This window comes from Octodon degus, unplaced genomic scaffold, assembly GCF_000260255.1.
Source record: "Octodon degus isolate 3935 unplaced genomic scaffold, OctDeg1.0 scaffold00010, whole genome shotgun sequence".
NCBI classification, from domain to species: Eukaryota; Metazoa; Chordata; class Mammalia; order Rodentia; family Octodontidae; genus Octodon; species Octodon degus.
The window spans coordinates 12,143,504-12,162,850 of record NW_004524586.1 but is presented as its reverse complement, the minus strand read 5'-3'; positions in this window follow the sequence as shown (position 1 = coordinate 12,162,850).

The window sequence follows — 19,347 nt, the reverse complement described above, 5'->3', positions numbered from 1 at the left end:
CACTCCATGTTCACAGTACTTTGAGTGAGTCTATTTGCCTGCTCAAAGACCAGCCACCATGCTGCTCTGAGTGTACCTACAGGCAGAAAAGACCCCAATTCAGAGGAGCCAGGATAATTCCAAGATGACTCCATGATAGGAGGAAGCTAGAGGAGCAGAAAGCAGTTAGGATCTCTTGAGAACAGAGTATAGAGCATACTTCAACTCTAGCACTTGTCACCTTTGAGGCAGAAACAAAGTCAGGCCCCTAAACACTCTGTGATAGCACACCTTTCCACAAAACTGCAAAGGGAAAAGAGCTGAAAAGTCACACCACCTCAGGGGGACAGCATCAGATGTTAGAGATTCTCCTGGGAGCTAGGGAACCACTTCTACCTCCTAGCTCCAGCCCAATCCATTTATAATCTACTGCAAGGATTGAAAATTGTTCATTGCAGAAGTTTGTTGTTATTTTCTTTATAAAAGGGAAAAACAATCACATTTTTTTTTTCAAATCTAGAAAAAATGGAGAAATGTATCTCTTAGTCAGTGTTAAACTTGGTTGTACCATCTCTGCTCAGCCTGGCCTCCCCCCTACAGCCCTGCATGAAGCAATTGATTAATTTTACAACTTTCTTATCCACCTCTAGTTGCTTGTTACTGTGGCCATGGTTGTTGTGGCTTCCCTCTTTGCACCTGTGAAAATTTGCAAACAATGTCAAAACAAAAAGCTCTCATAGTTTGCCCCTTGTCAGCATTTGAGGCACTGGTATGGCTGTGGCCACTGTGTGATTCATTACTGTGTTTTGGGTGCTTGGAGCAGCTGGCATTCATTGTCCCACTGTGTCTTGTGATTATCATGGCCCACACTTCACAGCTGAGGTCTGCAGAGGGTACTCAACGCCATGTCTGCTCTACAGCCCCTGGAAGGCAGTGCTGAGGTCAGATCCAGGCTTCCCGCCAAGTGTGAGCCTTCAGCGGTGCATTGGTCACACTTTAGTGGTCCTGCATGCTGTCTTCAACTCTGTTCCTGTTCCTGTTCTGTGTGTCTGTGTGTCTGTGTGTCTGTGTGTCTGTGTGTCTGTCTGTCTGTCTATCTCTGAGTCTCCAGGATTATTATTTGCTTACACCACTTTCCACACACTCAGCTAAGCCAATTCTGTGCTATGACTGATAACTGAGTCAAAACTGGCCTAAAGTGAGCTCCTGAATCTGCACAAATAGCAGAGCATGCAGCTCCCTCACTGGAAGGGCCAAGCCACTTTCCACAGGTCTCAGCAATCTGGAAGACTGGGAAGTTGTCCTCATTCACACTGTCCTGACCCAAGTCAGCATACGAGACACAGCACTCCTGCTTTGGACACAAAAGTGAGTATCTGGCACCACAGCTGGAAGTCCCACCTCCTGGAACAGTGGCACCTCATAGGACTTTCAGTTCTTCTTTCGGTTATTCCTGATCATTTGTACTCTACCCAGACCAAGGATGTGCCCAAGTCAGAAAAATTCCAACCGTTCTTTCCTTTCTCTTCCCTAAAATGGACCTTAGTAAAGTACTTAGCTGGAAGATTTTGATCTCTCTTACTCTGAGCTCTGCTGTGTATTTTGGTCTCAGCACAGTCAGGGTTCTTGCAGCCCTCCTCAGTGAGTGTGAGGTCCAGCTGTGACTGCAGACATTGAAGCAGGAACCTGACACTAGAGTAGGATGAGAAGGGAAGTAGTGACAAATAAGTCATGCTGCAGCCTCTCTCTGTCCCTTGCATTATTTACTCTTCCCAGAACCCTGTGGAGTGCTATATATCATGCAAGGATAGGCAGACTATAGTAACAAATAGGTGCCTAAGCAAAATGGCTCAAGGACAATAGAGTTCTGGCTCAGCAAAAATAGTGGGCAGGTGAGCTGGTGGCTGCACACTTGCTGCGCAGTGGCTTGGGGACTCGGGCTGTCTGAGCTGCTGCTTTTTCAACACAGAAAAAGAAGGTTTCCAAGAGTGCCATGGAAATCCTTTCCTTTCCAGACACGCACAAAATGGAAAACTGCCTGGAGGAGAGCCACCCAGAGGGGCCTGACATCACACCCAGAGCAGAACACAGGGCTTCTGTTCAGGCCTCTGATGGAGCTCAGGGACATGGCTTCACTACACCTTGGGGAGGTGGGAAACACTGCACACACACAGGAGGGATAGCACCAGCCAGGTGTCTGTGTGCGCATAGGACTAACCCATTTCAGAACCCAGGACACTGAGGTACAGTGAGAAGAAGCTGTGCAAGGTCACATGGCTGGTACATATGTAGCAGACTCAAAGCCATTCCTGTGTAGAAAGGAAGGCACGTGGTACTCTTGTCCATTAGAGCATGCTCTGTATTCTCCACTCTCCCTCTGGGGCAAAGGAAGGCTATTCACCGATGCTGGGAGCTGCACTGCACCCAGGGCTCTGAAGTGACTGCTCAGCAGGTGGTAGGCACCCTTTCCACTTACCTGGAGACCCTGGGGTTAGAAGAGGATTGTGAGACACCCAAGACCGATGCCATCTAGGCTGGTATGCTGTGTGGTTGGCTCCTGAAGATCTCTCTGAGCTGTGCTTTCTGAAGGTCGATTCTTTGGAGGCCATGTGAATGCTGCTGGTGTTTGGAAGCATTTTCCAGCATATTGTCTGGCCTCTAGAATAATACAAGCTGAAGAAACATACATTTAGGAAGCTCTTTTGGACACATGGAGTGCTGTTCACATGGAGAACAACCTCTTCAGGGAGACTAACTTGAGTCAGATAAGGGCCCTGTTTCCTGAAACCCTGGGCCTTCTGGCTGCAGGGACCCTGTGCTGATGCTGGGCTGCAGAGCCTGTCCAGAGCGCGCATCCCCACTCATTCCCCACAATGCACGTTACCTCAGCTGCCTGGCACCATGGGTCCCTTGAGTCCATGCAGGTGTGCATTCCCACCCACCCCCTGCTGCTCTGCCTCCTAGCAGATCTGGCATGTGGTGGTCAAAGTCAGTGGAAGGCACATAGACTTGGCAAGGAGCAAGGACACAGTAGCAGCCATTCTTTCAAATTTGTAGAAGTACATTTGCGAGCCTGGGTAAGTTGCTTCTGGCCTAAGGCTGATCAGAAACATCTCAGAATTATGGTGGAAATGTAAATAATTCCCCTGAGAAAAATGTTCCCATCTGGCTCTCCAAGCATTCTGTTCTTTAGCTGCAAACACAGCTGACTTGAAAAATGTGTCTCCTTTGGAATGAAGAACTGCAGGTGGTTTATAGGGCCTTCTGCAGAGAGTCCAGACTGTTTTCAGTTTCTCTTTCGAAGCCCGTTTCTCCCAAAGATGAAGATAAGTTAGTGAAAGCAAACAATGAACCTGGCCCCACTCTGGGTCATTCCAGGCCCAGGCCTGGGACCTCTCTCTGCCTTGCCCCTTTGATGGCACCTGGAGTTCCCTCTGGTGTTGGACTTGGATTCAGGCCTCCCACAGGGACGGGACGCCACCACAAAGTGGAGGCTGTGCCATCGCCACCTCTTGACAGCAGCTGGCATCCATTAGGACACTTGCGCAGTCTCAAAAGAAAATGCTAATTCTCACACCAAGCCTGAGGAGAGTTGGTTTTCCTCATTTTAAGCTATTAAAATTAGCCAGTGGTTTTATTCCTCAAGCAGCAAATATACTAGTAGCATAAATTAGAGCAATCCCAAGTACCTGTGGACTCAGCCTGCTGGGTACATACTAATGAAGGGCTCCCTTCCACAGGAGCAATGCACCTGGCTGCTCTCTAGCCCGAGTTGCTCCCTGAGGCACCTGCAGCTCGCGCATTTATAAGATTGCAGCAGGGCCAATTCTTCCAAATATAACATCAATTAGCTTTTATTTTCACAAATAAAACTCTCTCAGACATGCCTGGAGTACAGATGGAAACAAATGAATCATGTCAGGAAATGCAAGGATGGTAGTGTTTCGGAAACCTCAAGTCCAGCAGGGATCGTGAGTTCTGCCTAATGCTCGGTATCTACATTCTCCTATGGAGGTGAAGTATTCCTCAGAGAGATTCTCTAGGAACAAATTCCCCAGCATTGGAACCAGTAGCGTCCATGTCCCAGGCTTGGAGAATGGTGCCTTTATAGGAGACTCTCATGGGAAGGGCCTGAGGGGCTCACATCCTGAGCTGGTAATTCCTGGAGCCCAAGCTCTGTAAGGGGTGACCCTGGAAAGAACCAACCATGGTGTTTCAGAAGCATGTTTAGTGCTTGGGGAGTTGATCGCTTTTTCAGGCCCACTAGCCCACCCAGCCGGACCACTGACTGGCTTCAGGAGGGTCATGGTAGAAATGTTTGGCTGCCTTGTACAGCAGGACTCATTGCTCATCTCTGCCCTCACTGCATGGATGATCCTTTCTCAGAGACCACATAGAGGATGATTTAGCTGGTGTCTGCTGAAGCCTCCATCACAGACTTTCCTGATATCTGTGGAATTTTCCACTTCCTGGAACCAGTGGCATTACTGCTAGCCCAGGGTTGGTAGCAGTACAGGCACTGCACAAATGGAGCTCCAATTCCTGCTGTTCCTCTTGCTACCTGGTAAGTGACAGCTTTAGACTAGGCCTTGGATTCTTTGTTGGTAAATTGAGACACTATATTAAAACTGTATAGAGGGTTAGATGGAATGAAGTAGCCATGAAAATGTGCAGCAGTGACTATTGTCATGACCCACTGATCCCTGGTCACTCAGAGTGAACTCCCATGGTCACTCCAGGAAGTTGTGGACATGGTCTGACTTCCTGTGGTTGCCAGGCTGTTGACCTATCATTTTCCTTGTTGCTTGCAAAGAGCAAGGCCATTCAGATTGGCAAGCTGTGTGGTTGGCAGCAAAAGATTTCTCTGAGTTGTGCCTTTTGGGGCGTGACTTGGTGGGAACCAAGTGAACGCTATTGGTGTTCGGAAGAATTTTTCAGAATGTTGTCTGGGCTTTGCTTTGTGTTTAAGGAGACTTGCTCTTTCTCTCTTTCCAAACAGTTGTTTCTAGGAGGAGCAATGCCATGATCGATCTCTTCTGAGTGAGCAGAGGAAAAGATGGGGTCTTCAGGACCGAGAAGGCTAGCAGTGCCCAACTGAAGAGAGGTGGAGTGCTGAGTTGGGTAGGGTAGGACGTAGAACAGATGGCATTCTTCTGACAACATGACTGTGCTCCAGACAAGAGATAGTTTGCTTTAAAAACTTCACTTTATTGCAGTATAACTTCTGTATACTAATACATACCCAGTTTGAGTAAACAGTTTGAGGGGTTTTGATCTGAATTTTGAATGATCATGAAGCATTGGCCCTGGGCTGTTCCTGAGCAATGACCATGCTCCTCCAAGCACTGACCCTACCTCAGCTCTTTCTGTTTTATTTTCCATGTGGCACAGCAGGGTCCAAGGGCCATTGTTGCAGCCAAAGGAGATTCATCTTCATCATTTTTTTTTTCACTTAACAGCTTCCTGGCTCCTCTCCCATCAAAGATACACATATGAGTGGATGGATGTGCACTCATGTGTATGTACCCCTCCCCAAAATACCTACAGCCTCTGTCTGGCTTGTCTTCTCTATTCCTTAGCTCTGCTTTTTGTACCAGTGTCTACACCACTAAGTGGGCCACACCTCATTAGTACCTGGTCCTCCAGGAGTGAGGCTGGGCAGGGAAATTATTACTGTGTACTGCAGTCTCCTGGGAAGAATTGTCATTGCTACCAACTTGGAACAATCATGAAGAGCAATTAGTTCTCCAAAAGTCCAAGAGGTACCTGTGAAGGAGCTAGAGCAGCAGCTGGAAGTGGAAACACATTACATCAAAGACAGAAATGGTACAAAGATGAGCTTTTAAAAAAGGCAAAACAAGATTGTGAGGCGTGGGTTGCCAAATGAGGAAGATTAATATTTCTCTCCTTGACACCTGGATGAATGTGTGATATCTTCAGGGTGGAAGTCCTCACTACCAGGGCACCAAACGGACAAGCAGGGTGCTGACTCTGCATACGGAGGAGGTGAGCTTTGAAAACATCACACCCACAAAGTTTCCATTAAAGTTTCTAATCGCAGGTACACGCCTGACTGTTTATAATGTGCTTCTTCAGTAGGAGCTGGAAATGAAACACTAGCAAAACAGGCTCAAGATTATTTGTATTTCTTGATGAGTTGGTCTGTAGGGTAATTCTGATAATATTTAATCAAACATGCAGTTCATTCAATTATGATGAAAATTTTTGATTTTTCTGAAATTAAGAAGAAAAGTCTCTTTCTTTCTTTCTTTCTTTCTTTCTTTCTTTCTTTCTTTCTTTCTTTCTTTCTTTCTAGAAGACATCACACCCAGTGAAGAAAGCTGGTCACAAAGACACATGAATCCAGTTTTTGGAAATTTCCAGAATAAGATCTTCATGTCCAGAAGATCAGTGCTTGCCCAGGGCTATGGGTAGGATTGGAGATTGACTACATGTGTCCTTGAGAGCTCTTAGGAGGGTGGTGGATATGTTTCAAAATGAGATCATGGTATTTCTACAACCAATTTCATCTTCTGTGATTTATACCACAATAAGGGTATATTTTAAAAAGTCACTGCATGCATGAAATTCTAGAGCTTCCCGTGTGAGTGTCTCTTCTGGAATATACCCAAGAATGTTGTAGAATTTAGGGTAAGACAAATGTGATCTGATACCTGATGCTCATTTCAGTAGTGTTTTCCTAATGCTTTTCCACTTGAAGCAAGAACTTGCTAGGAGCTGAACTAGAGTGTAATGGACAGGTTCTCTGAGTGAATGTGAGCAATTACTGCAGTAGCATCACTGGCAGGTCGAATAGGGAAGGGAGGAGAGAAGACTAGAGACAGACGTTCTAAGAGCCTTGAAATTTTTGCATTGTATATTTATATGTGAATCTTACTACATCATCCTAAAAATAAAATGTTCTGTTATAGATAGACCAAGAGAAGAATGAATATAAGAGATTTTAAAAGGCATTGCCATTGAGATGTGATTTTTTAGAAGTGAAACCTAAAGAAAGTTGGGCTATGTGATTGTAAGGTAGTGAATCAAGTGCAAAGGACCCAGCAGAGGAGTTAGTCCCTGGAGGAGTGCTAAGTTGAGACTAATCAATATTTCTTTCCTTGAAAGTTGGACCAAAGATCGTGTTGCCATAGAGTCTGGCTCCTTCTATTGCTCTTCCTTTATGAAGCAATTCCTGCTCCAGTAATGTGTCTAGGTTTTAAGGCATTAACTTCTAACTGAATTAAAACAGGTGAAATTACCTGATGACACCCCCAATGATGGGCTAGGGACAGAGGTAAAAGCACATGGCAATGTGACTAAGTTGTCTTAGCTCTAAATTTAAGTCCCCATAGGACACTAGTAGCAGGCAGACTTCTTAGTCACTGAAGCCCTGAGTTTGTCTTTCCTCTGTGAAATAGGACAATTCCTGAGCCTGCTGACTGGTGGCTTCATTAGGCTGAGAGAGTATGGCTTGCAGAGAGGCCTGGCATGAGGAGCCCTAGAGGCATTTTTTGGCTTTATTGAGGAGCCTAGGTGGTTCATCCTCCTGCTGAACCACTTGGCAACTGCTGCTCATTCTCTGCTTCTGAATTCAGGCAGCTTCCTACATAGCATTCCATCTTGGCTGTCAATATGAAAAGAGACATTTCCCTTCTCCTGAACCTCATACATATGAGTTCACTTTCTGTGTGTTGGCTTGATGTTAAGCATTAGAAAAGTAGACCAGGCCCGTTTATTTTATTTTCCACTTTAACAAATTTTGCTTTCTTGCATTACTTTATGTTCTGCCAGTGTCATACCTGCATTAGCAGTGCCCTTGCTCTGGAACAGACAGCAGGTTCCTGAGGTCTTCCCAGGATGTTTAGTGGGAAGCTGAATAAAAAGAGCTGAACAGAGTGTGGGAATCTCCCTACCTTGAACAAAGAAAATCCCCCTCAAGGCTCAAACAATGATTAGGCACAAGATACAAATACAGGGATATTACTGCCTGCTGCTAGTGAGTGTCAATGCCATTGATTGCTAACTGCCCTCTTATACCCGCTGAGCTGGAGCTGAAGAGCACTCACCAGTGGGGCAGGCAGCCCACAGGAAAGGCATGGGATGGGGTTTTTCTCAATATAATAACTATTTGAAGCTCAGTATGTGCCTCCAAGTAGACACTGGAAAATTGCATTCTCTGGGGTAACAAATTTCACAATGATCGTTTCTTTTCACTGATCTTATTTTTTATTTAAAGAAATGACGCTTGCTTAGAGATGACAGACTCATAACAAACAAAGGTTTCAGCCATGTGATCTGATTACCTTTCCATCCAGGTGTTGGGAAAAAGTCCAGCCCACACAAAGACACCCACGCACACTGCTTCCATAGTGAGATGCAAAGAAGATAGTTTTTAAATCAATCAGTATGTCTACTTAGACTTCCCAATGATCATTGCCACTTTCATATCACAAACTAATGAAGGTTTGAGGTAAAGACTCTGATTTGTGGCTGTTATTCCTTTTAACTTAGGAGAGATTTAGAGAGGGTGCCTGGGATACCATAGACCTGCTCATCGCTCAAGGGCTGAATCCCTTCCCTTTATCTGGCTTGTTGCCAGCCAGGGTGACCGGCAGCAGAACAGTGAGGTCATTGGGAGATTCCATTTTCACATGGGAATAGTCAGTTGGCCTGTGGAGGTATTTGTCAGTTGGAAGCCCATTGATGGTACTGACATCAATATTTCTTCATAGATACGGCGCTCTCATTGTGAAAGTGGGGTGTGTGTGTGTGTGTGTGTGTGTGTGTGTGTGTGCCTGCTTGAATCTGCATGCAGGTAATTCCATTTTGGGGGTTATTTGGGGAGAAGTTCTTTGCAAATCAAATAATTGATTTTAATGTAAAATTTTTGAAATCAAACTTTATGAATTTTTATCAAGTGTAAGAAAGAGAAAAAGCAGATTCCCATTTCTTCTGGCTCGTTCTGCATCTTCTGGCCAGGCCTGGGCTTGCATAGAATTTGTACAGGGCCACGTCCTCTGGTATTCCTGAGTATCCCTGGGAGTGTGGATTCTCTCCTGATTCATGAAAGAGGAAGAGAAAAACTACTCTTGAGTGCCTACTGGGAGCCACGATTCACCCAGATTCCACGGCTCAGGAGAAATACAGAAACATGTCTGCTCATGTGAGGGCTGACGGTCCAGACACCAGTGCAAGTCAAGAAACAGACTTCGGCAGAAGTCCTGGAGTTCCCAGCTCTGGGCTGGAACTGAGCGTTGGAGCCGCTTACAGGCGGAGACTGGGATGCTCTGAGAAAATTGAACATTTTATTTCCCAATTTGAAAGTAATCCTTAAGTCATGCCTCTGTGTTAAAGTCATTTAATTTATAATATAAGCCTGATTTTATTCAAATCTGCATCTCTAGACCAACGTCCCTATCCTCTCGGGAGAAACTGAATTCCTAAAAAATGAGATCAGCATGTTTACTCTAAAAATCACCTGCACGAATGCATCTCTTTTGGCTCAAGTTCCAGCAATGAAGCTCCTATGTTTGTGCAGGTAATCTGTTTCCCTTAAAAATAAAGTGAATTATAGCAAGTGTGCCCGTTTACTAAAACAAATAGACTGCAAAATTGAACTGTGGTCGATTGTTTTAAATGAATACTCTTTTGGAGAGAACCCATCCATCTCCAGCTTCCCTGAAACTCACTGATAAGCTATAAATCCATTAGAAGATTCTCTCTTCTGCAATTTAGAACCAAGGTGTAAAAATATTTATCCAGGAACCATGATGCTTGGGGAAAATAGTTCTCGAGGAAGTGATTCATGTGCGCTGGATCATCAGCGGACAGCTGTCTTCGAGCTCCATTTTAATTTCCGCATGATCTTTGTAATATTTATTGTACAAACAAACAGTAACCTGTGCATATTTACGCTAAATAGCATGGCTTTTAATATGAGCAGGTGCATAAATCCATGCACTCTGAAAGAAGGGAGACAGGCAAAGTCCAGATAGGCAACGATCTTAGACATAATTTTCAATTAAAATGGAGTTGAGTGGCAATGCATTACAATCATTCCTCATTTTTATATCAGCTCCCGACACAGGTAGGAGAGTTAAGTTCCAACTTGCTAGCTCGCTGGGCTGTTTCCTAAAAGACTCGCAGGCAAGTCCATTTGGCAAACTCAGCAAAAGTGAACCCCCCCCCCAATAACTGTGCAAGGTGGAAGGCTAAAGCTCCCAGCTATCTGGAGAGAACTGGTTGAGGTTTCCCCTTGTGAGCTGAGTGGCAGTTTCCATCTAAGACAATGCATGAGATAAAAATGGATTGCACCTGTGGTTGCTTTAGTGCTCTACTGCTCTCAGTAATGAGAAGAGCAAGATCAAATCAAAATTATTTGGTTTCCTATTTTTTTCACCTGCAGTAATGCCTTGCTACAAAAGAAATTGAATGAGATTCACCCTCAATCACCAGAGTAAGATTCCATGAACGTGCTCACCATTGCTTGGTTGCTTTGGGAGACAGGGAAGTCTGGTGGTCAGAGCAGGCACTCCAGGGTCCTGACCCACAGAGCTCAGAACCCACTTCAGCTGCTCAACAACGGACTGTGTGATTGTATAATAAGAAGGTGTGCTGCTCCAACACCCCTTTTCTCCACTTCAGAGTGCCTGTGTTACTTCTTCCTTTCCAGGGACTCGTGAAGATGCGATGCAGCACTGAAAAGGTTACTAGCAGATTAAGTGGCCAGGGCTCCCTTATGAGCCTTCTCTGCCTCTAGAAAAGGAGCCGAGGAACACTGCTCATGTTATTCCTGTCAGAGGTGGAGTCACAATCAGTAGTGTTGACCCCAAATGGGTGCCACCTAAGTGTCTTAGTTACTCTTCTCTCATTGCTGAGACAAACACCCGACACTCAAAATGAGGGAAGGAAAGGTCCATTTAGCTCACAGGTACTGGAGGTTTCAAGGTACTGCAGGAGGGGCTGGGGCACTGCTATGCCTAGGATGAACCTCTTCACCTCTCTGAGAAAGCACAGGCTAGCTAGTTTAATGGTTCATGCCTCTCTGGCCCCGGCTCTTAAGCCACTCATTGCTCCTCCAGCCACCTCTGCCCTATAACTTACATGAGGCTTTTGGGGGACAACTAGACACCAGCCATAACACTAGGCAATGAGAGAGGCTAACTGACATGTATGGGAGGCCTATGTGGTGGACTACCACTTGGTGGGCAACTTGTTACACTCAGTTGAACTGAACTAGTGTGGTGCTGGCTATGAGAGACCCTTCTGAGGGCTGCAAGAGGCAAAACTGTTGAAGAAGAAGTGATGAGGCTGTTAGGGAAGCTGAAGAAGCTGTTGGAGCTGTTGGAAGCTGCTGGTTCTCCTGGGCTACTCTGCTGGAGGACCTTGTCATGCTGCCTTTCCTGTTTAACTTGGCTGTTCTCATTGGAGGAAGAGCTCATGACCCTGCTGTCATTGAGAATGGCTACCATCCTCTCACATTGCTTCTTGGCTCCAGAAGGGAAAATTGTGCACAGCTTAGTCTCCTAGAGAAACTTGTCTTGTTGACTTTCCTGAAGGGAACTCGGCTTTCTGCATTCTTGGAGGAGCTGAGAGCCTCACTGATGCTGAGCATGGCTATGGTGCTTTTCAGAGGAGCTCAGTTCTTGGCTTGTACTGTGCTTCCTGGGTCTAGCTCAGACCCCTGAGCCTGCCAGCACAGCTTCTTCATCCTAATGGCATAGACTTTCCAGCTTCCACCACTGATCTTCGGCCTTCCCAGCTCAGATTCACAAAATATGTCTTCATAAGACTTTGTCATGGGCTCTGGGCCTCAGTTGGACCCCTGAGAGGCACTGTTATGAGCTCTAGGTCATCAGTTGAACTTACAGGACATGATTATGAGATCCACCCTTTTAACTGGATTCATTGGTCTTCAGTGCATACACAGATTTCCTTCAATCTTTGTATGTGGTTCTTTGAGTGATTCATTATAAAATAATCTTATAAAATGTGTTTTGTGTTGTATTGTTCCCCTTTGCAAAAGCTTAAACCATGACAGGCTACATTAAGGAACAAGCCAGAAAGATTAACAGGGCCAGGAGAAGAGTAGGACCTGGCTTCACTACAGGTGAGTCTCACCTAACAGGCCAAGAGTCTGAACCAGGGATGAGCCAAATTTCCGGCCACCCTATAGTTCAACATCTGAGAAATGGTTTGAATAGTCCGTGGAGGGACCAATTCAAGATAGAAAACTGAATCTGCATGTAATAGGCACTTAACAAAGATCCCCAAGGAAAATTTGAGTGCTACTGGTGGTAAGATCCTAAGATATCTGCCATGAAGGACAGGAGCCCTGACTACCGTGGCTATGAGTGGAGCACCTATGAATCTGGCCCATGTACAGAGGGACCACACTGGTCATAACTGAAACAAATGGTCAGATTCTTTGAAGAAAAAATAGGTGACCCTTCACTATGCAGCTCACCCTTAGCAGCAGTCACTTTTTTTGGGGTGGAGGCCGGTTCCCAGGATTGCCAATAGAAAGAACACTGGGGGAAGATCAGTCTCCTTCTTGGGGACACACAGCTCTGAATTAACTTGTTCAACCTGTTGCCCAGCATCTTCCAAGATCTTGGGACAGGATGATAAGGACAAACATAGTTCCTGTCCTGAGATTTTAATCAGGCAGAAGACAGGAGTCAGGCCAGGATTCTGTGTCCTGTTCATGTGTCAAGTGACTGGCTCATATTCCAAGTGTCATTATGCATTTTACAGGAATTAGAGCAATCAGTTCTTACGCAGGCTCTGCAAAATGCTTATCACTCCCACAGTGCACATGAAAAGATTTACATATGGCATGATGAGAAGAACTGTATTATTACTTTTAAAATGCTGAAAGTTATAGGAGGCTGGATTAGAGGGGGAAAAGAGGCTTGGTGCCTACAGGAGGGTTCCTAAGTCAATTGGAGGACAAGGAAGATGGGTAGCAAGGAACAAGGCCTTATTTTCTTGAGTGAAGAGATTTTATATCATAGTTAATTGTGCATCAATAAGAACTGTTTGTGGGCCCACATAAGGACCAGAGTTCTGTTGGTGTGCCGCAGATATATTGTGAGGCCAGCTCAGAGGGGCAGCCTAGGCTGGGGTCCTGTTCTCACATGCTGACCACTTCTGTTCTCTTTTCTATCTGCAAGTGATTTCCCCAGATGTCCCTCTAGTTCAGATAAGTGGATGAGTTTAAACAAAGTCATCCTTGGAACTGTTCATTATAGCTGGGAAGATTTACCAAATTTTCACCAGTATCGTCTGTCAGGGTGGTGGCCACGTCTCCTACCACAGAGTGTAGTGGGGCTCCTGATGCCTCCTCTCAGTGGCCCACTAGGTCCAGCCCAGTGTGGGAAGCGTGGGAGGCTCCTGCTGGCCTGCCGAGTACGGACTGGTCTCAACAACTTCTCACTTGTGCTCTGTGTAGATGGGAAGGCAGTGCTCGGCATGGATGGCTACCTGGGAGCTCTTGTGTGTCAGAGCAGCCCTGGCTTCAGGTGGCAGTGCACACTCACTGTGTTCAGCTGCACAGGGCTGCTGTGAACTGCAGGGTAGGGGGCCTCCTAGCTCCTCATTGATGTAGGCCCATCAGGAGTTTCTTTCAAGCCACATTGTCCTTGTCTGTTTGTTTACAGGAGGCCAAGGAGGCAGCCTGTGCTCCTTTCTCTGTCTCTAGACATTGTCCTGGGTCCCAGTTTCAAACTTGCCCCTTCTGTTGTCCTCCTATGGGCAATGCTGTGTGTGAACAGTGCCTTCCAGGGTTAACACGGAGAATGCGGGTAACCTGCCACCCCTCACAGAAGTTTTCATTCAGAGCCTCCGCAACCTTGTTGTGTCCTCTCATGTGTCCCTAGGGGCTGCAGCTGGATGTAGTGTCCTTGTGCACAGACTGGAAATACTGCTGCAAAGCATGCATACTGCTACATGCTTCTGAGCACCTCTGGAGCTGCAGACACCCACGCTGCAGCTCTGATCTCTCACATGGATTCAGAGAGAAGCAACTCACACAAGACTTAGCTCCACATGCACTGCAGGACCTGGGACTGAACTGACCCCACTGAGAAAAATAGATACAAGTTACCAAACTCTTTAACAGTTGCAATGAGATTGAGAACAATCACTTCATGTTGAAACCAGAATATTGAATTGGTGGTACACAAAAGGAAAAGCAAACACTATTGAGTAAAGGAAATACATACTTTTTTTAATAACTAATATGTCCAATTCCAAACCTAGTGGCTTCTGAAAGAGGGAAGGGAAGGAAGATATTGCACATGCTGCAATGTGTTCGTGCTATTACCTTATTTAAAACAACAGTGTTTATCTGTTTAGGAAACAAGCTGCCATATTGAGAGCTAATTAATTTAGTAATTAGGAACAGAAACTGCAACCTCCGAGCAATCAAGGCTGTGTGTACCGTAAGAGAAAATCCTGCCTTCTTAGAGAAATGTGTCAAGGAAAAGTGGTAAGCTGCAAGGACAATTTTCTTTGTAGTTATAACTAGAGAATATCCTTAAACTCCAGCAATTACATGTGTGCCCAGAGTTCAGTGCTCTTTCTGCATAACTGGCTTATCTTGACTTTCTCTGATAGGACAAAGAAATATTAGTGACATGGGAATTTGTGTTGATTTGTCTTTCTCAAGCCACTGACTGTCACCTGACTGCATTTAACCTAATGTTTTCCTGCAGAGAAGAAAGAAGACACATCAAGGGGAGGAGAGGTGAGCGCGATGACCAGAAAAAACTGTGCCCATCCATTTAGGATGAAAAGCTTTGCTACTGTTTCCCCCTGGATGGCTTTTCACCGCACTTCATACCTGGAACACCGCGTTTGCTTGGCAAAACTTGCAGATACACTCGCAGAGCATGGAAGCAGATTAGTGTGTCTGATGGCTCCCAGCATTAATCTGGTGAATGGCCTCTTCTCATGCCAACTTGGAGTGGCTGCATCAGCCTAGGAAGGGGATGAGGTGGGCACTTGCTGTAGATCATGGTGAGCCACACACAGCCAGGACCCTCAAATCAGTGATGAAAACACAGCCAACTTGGGAAAACAGTTTGTCCATTGAATTTTAACTTTCAACCCATCAACAAAGTGATAGACATATTTGCTTAGGTGGCAAAGACATTGTGACATATGCCTGCTACTGAGGAGCGAAGAGAGGGATGCTTTCATTTTAGGGGTGATTGCTGAGTCCCTAAGATATTCCTGTGTTATTTGACAGTGAGTTTTCAATGAAATAAATATATAATGCCTTGCAAGTTGGGTTAAAATATTGCATTCCTATCTGTAAGCCATTATTTGATTAAAGTGACAAAATGTAGTATAGCTTTGGCAACTGACAAAGCACATACTCCTGGGGAAATAATTACGTGGCACTGAAGGATGTGGCTTAGTGCTTGACACAATTATTTTTATAAGTCGTGATGGAGATAGTGACATGGATCTATCATCTCCCCTTCACAGTGCCGCACAACATTTGATGGGAAGTTGAAGGAGCAATTTTACATATGAAACTTTTTTTAAAAAAGGAAAATATTTTTGGAACAAAATACACTTGCTTCAGTTTGATCAGTACTGTACAAGGATGGAAGACCTATTAACTTTGTTTGAAATCATTAGGAGAGCCATTGAAATTATTTTTCCATAGTGTGTTTTGTGTCGTTCCACCTTGGAACCCAATCCTGTCACTGTTTTTTATTTTCCATAGTTCCAAGAGAAAATGAAAATCAAAGTGATGCCCAGCTACTTGTTGCCACCATTTATTTTTTTTCCATAATTTTATTGAGAAACAAATAGCAATGAGACAGTTTCAAACCAAATTGTAGGACAGTTTCAATAATTAACACATTGCATACATTCTTCCTAGTGATTAATTGCTGTACAAGATGCGGACATGATATCCTATTTACAAACACCATTAGAACAAACCACTCTATTCATTAAGAGAATGTAACTATGTATCTATCCTAACCACTTTGAATACACAGATACAAAATGGACATTCATCTGTATCCCCTTTTTCGTTAAGTTCCATTCTTTGAATATTATAGGTGTGTAAACTCAGCAAAATATTCTAAAAGAGCCCAGTATCCCATAATAGTATTGGGTCTTCTGCTTGACTGGCAAAGTCAGAAACTGTTGGCCTGAGTCCCCTACAGCTCAATATAACAGCATGGCTTTACTTCTTCTATTTAGTTTTTATACTTTTCTGCTGGATGGTTAAGACCAAGGTAAAGCAGGACCTATGCAACAAGAGTTGTAGCTTTTGGGTCTGAGAAGGTCAGTGAAATCCCCTCAGGATTTATCCTGAGATTCTGTACCTCAGATTGTAGAACCTTTGTCAGTTGCCACCATTTCTTATTCTCAAATTATATCTACTAGAGCAGCGTAGGTCTTACTCTCAGCACAACCTGGACTCCCACTCTGTGTTTGTCATGGCTTGGTTCTGTGTCTGCCAAGGAATTGCACATCTTTTTGAGGTCTGTTTTCTCCTTGTAAAGTTGGAATAATACATTATATTGTAGGATTGGTTCGTTATGAGAGATAGGGGAAGATGCATAGGAGACATGTAAGCAGCAAATGACACTCCAAAGAGTTGAAGGCATTGTCACTATCACTGTCCATCATTATCATTGTTCCACACATATTTATTGAGTACCTACAGTAGAACCCTGGCTTTGGTGGTGGTGATGTCACATCCAACAGCACAGCACAGTAGCCACCTCCAAGGACGTTACATTCTCATAGAAAAAGAAGAAAAGACAACACATCCCTGATGACAACACCAACTCTGATGGGAAGTGCTGGCAATGGGTGACCACAGTGGATGGCCACGGAAGCTTCTTGAAGGGAGACAATGAGCTGTGATGGAATGCCAAAAGGGATAATTCTGGGATGGGGGGAGCAGTATTCTCAATAGAACAGAAGGAGCTGGGACAAGTGGGCTTGGTTTATTTTAGAGAAAGAGAAGAGGCTGGTAGTGCTGGACCATTGCCTGTGGTGGTGTGAAGTTTAGCACAGAATTGCAGAAGCCATAGTGTTGTTGGACACCACAGCCATGAAGATAGTATGGCATCCATTCCAAGTGTGATGGGAAGGCAATGGATGTTTAAACCAGAGATTCATGCTTAAGATTTTAAATTTACTAAGCTGATCTACTTTCTCCATGGAAAGAAGGGACATGAAAACTTGAGTTGAGAGACTGATAAAGATGATCCAGGATGGTGATGGAAGATAGGAGTTCAAGCTTATGGTAAGAAGCACCCAGGGTATGATAATTTTGATGTTAGACTGGTGGTAGGACTGGAGCCAAGAGTGGCACCTTGGTTTGGGATGTAGGTAAGGGGGACCATGCTCTGGGATGGTAGACATCTGTGGCTAACATTGCTCATTCCCCTCTGCCTTATCAGAATGAATGTAGCATCAGCCAGTATGACAGGCAAGACCTTCACGAAGTGAGGTCATAAGGAATTCAAGGCAATATCAGCTTTTATGCAGTCATGCTGTAGGAAGAAGGTGGAGCAGCAGATGCAGAGAAAAGAAGGCTGGGGAAGTGCTTTCCTTCATTTACATAGAGATACACTAATTTATGCATGTCCTGTGCTGTTGAGAGACCCAGAGGGGAGGGGCAATTCAGGCAGGCAGGGAGAGGGAAAATTGCTATAGTGAGGTCCATGGTAGGAAAAGGGGTTTGGGAAAAGAAGAAAGACCAAGTAAATTGATTCAAGCTGGAAAGATGTCTGCAGGACAGTGGAAATTTTATTCTGACAGTTTTCACTTTCTTGGTGAAACAGGGAATGTAATAGTTGATACATTGTGTCAACTTGGCTGAATCAGCTCCAGCAGCATGCGGGCCAAGCCCTTCAGGTGGGCAGGGCCCAGGAATTGAGAAAGGCAGGAAGCCGCCCTGCCTGGTTTCCTGCTGCCCCGCTCTGCTCACGTGAAGAAGTCTCAGTCTTCGGAGGAGCAGCTTGATCTCGGCAGCCGCGCCACTTTGAAGGAGCTCGGAACTTCACTGTGGAGCGCTGATCTTCGCAGTCAGCGCAGAAGGAAGAGAGAGGCTTGATGCACGCCTCTGAAGCTGCTGCTCCTCCTCTGCTCTTCATTGTTTTCTGCTGCATGAACTGCTGTCATTTGCCTTGGAGCCAGCGGAATATGGACTGAACCCTCCAGTAACTGTGAGCTAAATAAACCTTTCCTTCCTTCATTTTGAGTGTTGGGTATTTGTCCCAGCAACGAGTAAAAAGTAACTAAGACAGGGAGCAAGGGCATCTGGGTGACACACAGCAAAGGCATTGTTGGAGGTTTCAGCTGACATGTGGAGTTCCAAAGAAAATATCAAAGAGAGGGAGAATTCTGTGCAATTTTCAGACAGCATGGGGGTGCCCTTGATGGTGGTGAACTTGGATTAGCAAAACTTGTAAGCATACATCTATGTTCCATCAGCCATGAGTAGCACAATGTATACAGAAAACTAGATTTAACATCAGTTTAAATTTAATTGCATAGTGTAATACAGATGTGGGACCCAGGAGAAGTATGGAGGGATTGTGAGAATTGAACAAGAAATATTTTCCAAGTAAGATTGCAGATGTGATGGGTGAGAGCCAGTGAGGCGGAGGTAAAGTCACAGGGCTGAAGTAAGGAGCACTCTCTGAATAGGAGTGGAGGAGGGAGGAAGCCAAAGGCACTGGCTAGAGTAAAGACACTTGAATCTGAATTATCAGAGGGGTTGCAGCGACTGGCAGTAACAGGTTTTGGGGGGAGGCCAGGAAAGAGTGGCAAAAACAGTCTGGAAGGCAAGATTATAGGATTAAAGGGCACTAGGCAGGGGAAGATACAGAGAATTCAATATGCATGTGGGACCAGGGCAGGGTACAACATTAGTGCATGCTGGTAAGACTAACACAGATCCCAAGGTCCCCTTGCAGTTTGAACATAGCCTATGTATACATCATAGGAAATAGGAGCCCATGTGGCTCCAGTGTTTGCTTAAATGGAGCATTCTTCCCCACACCAGCTCTGTTCCTCCACCTAGTGATCCTGCAGGGTTTTGATGACCTGGCTACATGCCTCCAGGCTGTTCTGGGGCATTCCTCCTAGCCTGTGTCTGAAGGCAGCCAGTGCAGTACGGTTCTACTGTGAGTAAAGTCAGTGCTATGCTGAATGCTTCTGGGAAGGGTGGGACAGGTGGACCCCTGCGGGTATCTGGCTCTGACTCTGGGTTCTGCCTATGATTAGCTTGATTTCCCAGCACCCTGTTTCTTCTTGGCTAACCATTCCTCCCACACATGAGAACATGGCTTAGGTCTTGCTGTAGCACATCAAGTATTT